We start from the raw sequence: 7,759 nt of genomic DNA, 5'->3' as shown, positions 1-7,759 counted from the left end.
AGGTCCCTTTCACAACATGTGGGAATTATGGGAGCTACAAGATGAGATTTGTGTGGGGACACAGAGCTAAATCATATCACTCTACATCTAATAACATAACTTTAAAGTTATTTCTTTACGCCTTGCAGGGTCTAAACTTAAAACTCATTAGCTGATATAAAAAATGTCAGGAGGCTGGGCTTGGTGGCTCACGTCTATAATCTCAGTGCTTTGGGAGGCCAAGGCTGATGGATTGCTTGAGCCCAGGAGATCAAGACCAGCGTGGGAAACATAGGGAGACCCCATCTTCACACAAAAATACAAAAATTAGCTAGGCATGGTGGTCTAAGCCTATAGTCCCAGCCACTTGGGAGGATGAGCTGGAAGGATTGCTTGAGCCCAGGAGGTTGAGGCTGCAGTAAGCCGTGATGGCATCACTGCACTCCAGCCTGGGTGACAGAATGAGACCCTGTCCCCAAAAAAAAAAAAAGTTGGTTTGTAATAAGCTATAGGACTCTGACCGGTGCTCTCAAATACAGGTTTCTGATAACTTTGGAGATTGTGATATTGGAATAAAGGAAAATGTACGTGACTAATGAAGAGCTAAAATGTTCAGAAATATCAAGCATAACAAGAATTGAATGGACTGAACTCAGAAAGCTGAAGCAACCTTTTTGACTTTTGCCTGGAATATTGCTGATCCTTGTTTTGTTTCTCAGAGTCAAAGAAACCTATTTTGAACTATTTAGGGCCTTTAATAATTGAGTAAGCTACATTCCTGTGAACAAAATTTGAAGCATATTTTTCTCTCTCTCTGCCTGACTTCTCCAGAATTTGGAAACTATCTGTCAGTATTCTTTTTTTTTTTTTTTTTTTTGAGACAGAGTCTTGCTCTGTCGCCAGGCTGGAGTGTATGTAGTGGCACAATCTCTGCTCAATGCAAGCTCTGCCTCCTGAATTCAAGCGATTCTCCTGCCTCAGCCTCCTGAGTAGCTGGGACTACAGGCGCTCACCACCACGCCCAGCTAACTTTTTGTATTTTAAGTAGAGATGGGTTTTCACCCTGTTGGCCAGGATAATCTCGAACTCCTGACCTCAGGTGATCCACCCACCTCAGCCTCCCAAAGTGCTAGGATTATAGGTGTGAGTTACCACGCCCAGCCAAGAATGTCACTTTCTAACAGATCTAGGAGCTCCAAATTTATCATGGGACCTTAAGAGGAGAAGGTCATCCAATTTACAGTTATTTGAGGATACAAATCCATGGCTGGGCTCAGTTTTAAAATGTCTTATCTGAAATTCCTTGAGGAACAGAGTTCCATCAAAGCCAATCTAAAAGACGTATGCAGAAATAGTTATTCTTCCTGCACTTTATGCAAATAATCAGGCCAAGTATATGACTAAAGTCTATTTTGCAAACAATTAAATCCTATCATAATTTGCTTTTTTAACAAAAATGAGGACTGAAGAGTGAGAAATTATGTTTCAAAACATCATACATTTGTCAATAAATTCTAAAGTCATTAGTGTTTAAGTTTTTGCCTATATTTTTAGGCCAACCCTGCTTGTTCCCGTGAACCAACCAGCAATCTCCAGCTGCAGTTCAGAAAGAAGAAGGGGATGGATAAATAAAAATCTGGATCAATATTCTAGTTCTGAGCAATTATCCTGCAAATCCTGCCAGGTGATGGGAATAAATAGGATGCCTATCAATCGGAGGTTTCCTTTTTTGGAAAGTAAGAACTAACCAAAGCCAAGCACCATGCACCCAAATCCCAGCTTACACAACTATAGCCACCAATTATCTGGGTATGTCACAAGACATCTTTTTCTCTCCCTTGTTGAAGGAGGACTCAATTCTGTGGCTTCATCTTCCTTAGCATTTGGTTTATGATAAGGAGTCCATGCAGCTCTCCCTAGACACGTTTTTGTTCTAAATTCAATTCCAAGCTTCGGGTCAAAGGCCCAGGAAAGAAAACTGGATCTAAGGGATTCAGAGGCAGATAATAACAGAGGTTAAAAGGCACAGTGCGGCCGGGCATGGTGGCTCATGCATGTAATCCCAGCAGTTTGGGAGGCCGAGGCGGGTGGATCACAAGGACAGGAGATCAGGACCATCCTGACAGACACCGTGAAACCCTATCTCTACTAAAAATACAAAAATTAGCCAGGCATGGTGGCACATGCCTGTAATCCCAGCTACTTGGGAGGTTGAGGCAGGAGAATCACTTGAACCGGGAGGCGGAGGTTGCAATGAGCTGAGATCATGCCACTGCACTCCAGCCTGGGCGACACAGTAAGACTCCATCTCAAAAAAAAAAAAAAAATACAAAAATCAGCTGGGCATAGTGGTGCTTGCCTGTAATCCCAGCTACTAAGGAGACTGAGGCAGGAGAATCACTTGAACCAGGGAGTCGGAGGTTGCAGTGAGTTGAGATTGCACCACTGCACTCCAGCCTAGCAACAGAGCAAGACTCTGTCTCAAAAAAAAACCCAAAAAAAAACAAAAAAGGCACAGTGCGTGCAGGTGAGCATGGCTAATTCCTGCCAATCAAGCCAAGCCTCCCATTTCATGGATGAAAGTCATGCTAATATCTGCGGCATAAATGAGGTCTAGGGAACTCCAAGACTACTGACTGTAGTGGGGATAGAGACATAGGTAAGAATGGATAATTCCTATTCTCTCTCTCTCTTTTTTTTTTTTTCCAAGACGGAGTCTTACTCTGTTGCCCAGACTGGAGTGCAGTGGTGTGATCTTGGTTTACTGCAACCTCTGCCTCCCGGATCCAAGTGATTCTCTTGCCTCAGCCTCCCAAGTAGCTGGGACTACAGGCCTGCACCACCACACCCAGCTAATTTTTGTATTTTCAGTAAAGATGGGGTTTCACCATGTTGGCCAGGCTGGTCTCAAATGCCTGACCTTGTGGTCTGCCTACCTCGGCCTCCCAATGTGCTGGAATTACAGGTGTGAGCCACTGCACCTAGCTGATAATTCCTATTCTCCAGGCACTCCCTGCTTCATGGATGCAAGCCACTGTGGCACCCATGGCAGCACCTGCCAAAGTCACCAGGACTCGGGGATGCAAGGACAGAAGAGGGAAAGAGGACGCTCTTTCTTCTCTCCCTCATGTACCCCTGGTATCTGCTAGAAAGAGATAGGAGTCAGGGATGCCTTCTCCCCTCTTTCTAGATGGGTAGCCATTCATCTTCACTGTGTACCCCTTTCGAATGCATCCTGAACCCCTGGGACTCCTTTAAAAAGCACCTTTTTCTTCCCTTTCTTCTCCACTGTCCTCTCTTTACTAATAGGTAATTGTGTCTCCGTACTATAGGACACTCCCCTCAGCTGCATCCTCCTAACCGGAAAGAGTTAATTTCCCAAACCTTCAGCTGGTTGGCTTAGGATTAGGCTCAGGCAAGGGAACCCAAGAGCCTGACATGCTGGCAAAAGCATAAAGATTTTTTTTTTACCAGTCGGGCTTTTGGCTTCCCTCTCCCTGTGCAAACTGGTAAAAGGCCTTGGGATTTTAAACTGTCCTTACCCTCCCTTGTTTCGTTTTAATACGTGTTTTCTAATAACCTGGTTTTTCTCTTCTTGCCTTCAGGCCATCAAACTCCAAATGGTCATGCAACCGGAGTCTCAGATGATGGTCCCTTCAGCCAGGAACCCTCAGATAGGCTTCTGAGGGAGCTCTGACTGCCATTTCCCAGTACACCGGCCCTTCTCAGCAGGAGGCAATTTAGATCGGTCTTCATTCTTACTTTCCCTCATGGACACACCCCACAGAAACTCAGAAGCATCTCTTCAATTTTCATCCCTTCTCATGCCCATTTACAATTAATCCTTGTTCTCACTTCCAGCCCCAGGCAGCTACTACCCTACTTTCTGCCTTTATAAATTTGTCTTTCCTGCGCATTTCATGTAAGTGAAATCAGCCACATGAAGCCTCTTAGGTCTGGCTTCTTTCACTTAGCATAATGTTTTTGAGGCTCATCCATCCACGACATAGCAAGTGTCATCACGATTCATTGCTGCACAGTCTTCTACTGTATAGATTCACCACATTTTGTCTATTCGTTCACCAGTTGCTAAAAATTTAGGTTATTGCCAGCTTGGGGCTATTATGTATAATGATACATAATATGATACATCATACTTACATGCATAAATGATGTATCATATTTACATACATAAATATGAATATTACAAATATTCCTATTTAAGTTTTGTTATGCTTGTTTTCATTTCTCCTGAGTAGACACCTGGGAGTGGAATTTTGGGTTGTATGGCAGTTTTACATTTAACTTTTTGAGAAACTGCCACACTGTTTTCCAAAGGGCTGTGCCATTTTATGTCCCCACCAGTACTGTGTGAGTGTTCCCATTTCTCCACATCCTTGCCGACACTTGTTATTGCCTGTCTTATTATTATTGCCATTCCAGTAGGTATAAAATGGTATATCACTGTGGTTTTAGTTTCCATTTTTCTAATGATTAATAATGTTGAGCATCTTTTTGTGTAACTATTCATAATTTGTGTATTGTCTTTAATGAAATATTTGTTCATTTCTTTTGCCCATTATTTGATTGGGTTGTCTGCCTTCTTATTACTGAGTTGTAAGTGTTCTTTGTATTTTATGGATAGGGATCCTTTATCAGATGTGTTTTGCAAATATTTCCCTCTAGTCTGTCGTTTGTCTTTTAATTTTCTTAAGGGTGTCTTTTAAAGTGCAAGAGTTTTGAATTGTGTTAATGTCCGATTATTAGCTTTTGCATTGATCAACTATGCTTTTGGTTCAAAAAAACAAATCAGTGGGCTGGCAGAGGTGTCTCACGCCGGTAATCCCACCACTTTAGGAGGTCAAGGTAGGTGAATGAATCACTTGAATGCAGCAGTTCAAGATCCATCTTGAACCTGGGCAACATGGCAAAACCCATCTCTACAAAAAAATACAAAAAATTTGCCGAGCATGGTGGCATGTGCTTGTAGTCCCAGCTACTTGGGAGGCTAAGGTTGGGGGATCATTTGAACCCAGGAGGTCAAGACTGCAGTGAGCCATGATTGTGCCACTGCACTCCAGCCTGAGCAATAGAAGGAGACCCTGTCTCAAAAAATAAAAATAATAAATAATAATGAATCGAAATAAATGAAGGGCAAAAAGGGCATCAATTGGCCTTGTTTACAAGACTAGCCAGGGTGGTCATCGGTGGATTGCTCCACTTTTCATATTGATGTAGTTACTTGTATATGTATAGAGAGTTGGTCTTCCTTCTTACTAGGATCTAACCAAAAAATTAAATTTGTAACTATGACAATGCCAGAAGCAGAAACTAATGAGAAAATAACAAAGTCTTTTTAGTCATCATTAGGTCTGTTGCAAACCTTGTGATTCTCCTCTCCTTCCAAGTATGTGATAGGATTATGTTTTCCTGGCTTTCTTGAATTTAGGAATGCTCATGACTTGATTTGGCCACTGAAACAAGTAATGGGTGGAAATTTGAAGAGCCTTATGGAATTTGCCAAGTTCCCTCTTCCTGTTTCATGGAAGATGGAGCCTCCATCAGCGTGGGTTCTTGAGTAAGAAGCAGAACCCACTGGCTGCTAATGTAGTCCAGGAATGAGAAATAAACCGAATCCCCCCTGACAACCCACATTCAACATTGTAGCTTGAGCAAGAAATGAACATGACTTGTGGCCAGACACAGTTACTCATGCCTGTAATCCCAGAATTTTGGGAGGATCACTCCAGCCCAGGAGTTTGAGACAAACGTAGGTAAAATAGTGAGACCCTGTCTCTACTATTATATATATAATACGTCTTATATTATATTTGTTAGCTGAGTGTGGAGGCTCACACCTATATTCTCAGCTACTCAGGAGGCTGAGGTAAGAGGATTGCTTGAGCCCAGTAGTTTGAGACCAGCCTGGACAACATTGCAAGACTTCCTCTCTATAAAAAATTGAAAAATTAGCCAGGTGTAGTGGCATATGCTTGTAGTTCCAGGCCAAGGTGGGAGGATCACTTGAGCCCAGGAGGCAGATGTTGCAGTGAGCTGAGATCATGCTGCTGCATTCCAACCTGGGTGAGAGAGTGAGACTGTCTCAAAAACAGAAAAACGCCTGGGCGTGGCTCTAGATTGGAGCTATAGTGAAAAATAAAATTGAGAGCTATGAATGTTTCCTGCCTTAGAAGAATACTTAATTATCAGGCTAGTTCATAGCAAGCATCAGAGCTGGGAACTAACCCAGTCTAACTAGCTTCAATCAATGAGAATTGGGAAACAAAACAGCCACATTCCCATTCATACCTGAATAATTCTCAGGATACATGTGCGGTGTCTAGTTTATTCAAAGTGGCTGTCAGAGACAAGACCATAGAGCAGGAACCAAATAGTTGGGAGCTGTGGGGCTAAACAGGGCAGGGATGACCAAGTATCAGAAGGTAAAAGGAGTCAGCTGAGCCGCCAGAGCAGCATTAGGGCCAGGCTGAGCAGGAGAGGTCAGGCTGCCCAGGGCCCAGCACAACTCATGGCTGCAGCATAGAACCTCACCACCTCCTCACTGAGGTAGCCCTGGGCCGGGTCAAACCATATCCGGATGCAGCGGCTGCTCCCTTGGCTGTAGTTGCTGACCGTATAGAAGTGACTCCAGATTTCACTGCACAGAGCAGTGGGTGTGAGGAAATAGAAATGGAAAGGTAGTCAGGCAGCTGCCACTTGGCACTTGTTAGACCCTGGAGGGAAGAGGGAAGACCTTTAGCCACTGGGCCCAAAAGCGTCTCTGATTCTGCCAGCCCTACAAACCCAAAATGTCACAAACTTGTTCCACACCCATGCATCTTCACTTCCAAATCCCTCCTTTCCTGCCCCACCCCAGCCCTTACCTGAGTCCCCAGTTCCAGCCTTTGTGCCAGTTGCTCTTGCAGGTGTAGGAGGTGCGACAGTCTTCCCACCATTGCTCACAGTTCTCTTTGCACAGGGGCACATTCAGCACCTGCTCTTTGCGCCAGCTCTGATCCACCTGGGAGATTTTGGTAGAAAAGAAGGGCTCGGGCTCAAGAATCCCAGCAACCCAGCCCTGAATAGAACTGGAGCTGGGGTTCCAGCCTGCAGAGATGCCTGGAAAATTCAGCTCCTCTGCTAGCTCTTGGGTGCCAGGAAGCCATGAGTGCCTGCTGGATCCAGGGCCCCAAGTTTGGGGAGCACTCATGAAGGCAGGTGTCCTGGAATGAAGTGCCATTTGCAGGCAAGTACCACCTCTCCACAGTGGTTCCAGTTGAATCTACATAGATGGGAAATATTCTTACGGGCTTCCTCGGTGGTGCTAGTGAAGCCCAGGCATTCTTCCTCCAGATACTACACTGGATGCGGGAAGACAAGGACTAAGTCCACAGTCAGCACAGCCAGAATATTCCACACACAGCTTTTCCCCTTTCAATCCTTAATCCCCAACCCAGTGGAAGTCATCCAGGAAAGTCCTTGCTGTTGGTAAACTCATTGTGGGAGAGGTTTGTCAGAGACTCTGGGAGCCCAGAAGACAGCTCCTGTCTGGAGGTACAGTCATTAAAAAATTCGTTAATTCAACTTTTATGGAGATCCTACATACTCTCACCCAGGCACTTTTCTAGAAACTGGGGTTACAAAAATGAGCACCTCAACAGATCACTGCTTTTGAAAACAATCAGGGGAGAAGGATGGGGACTTGCAGTGTTATAGCGTGATCAGATTAGGCCTCATTGATGTCAATGAAAAGAGTCAAGCTCTGTAAAATGTTTGAAGA

At 44.3% G+C, this 7,759-nt stretch overlaps 1 pseudogene; it reads right to left on the bottom strand.

Annotated features, from left to right (window-relative positions):
• Nucleotides 1–6,480: 6,480 nt before the first annotated feature.
• On the bottom strand, nucleotides 6,481–7,477 carry LOC105522327 (annotated as a pseudogene).
• Nucleotides 7,478–7,759: the final 282 nt, after the last annotated feature.

Source organism: Colobus angolensis, unplaced genomic scaffold (assembly GCF_000951035.1).
Source record: "Colobus angolensis palliatus isolate OR3802 unplaced genomic scaffold, Cang.pa_1.0 Scaffold424, whole genome shotgun sequence".
Taxonomy (NCBI): Eukaryota; Metazoa; Chordata; class Mammalia; order Primates; family Cercopithecidae; genus Colobus; species Colobus angolensis.
This window is presented reverse-complemented; position numbering and strand designations above follow the sequence as displayed.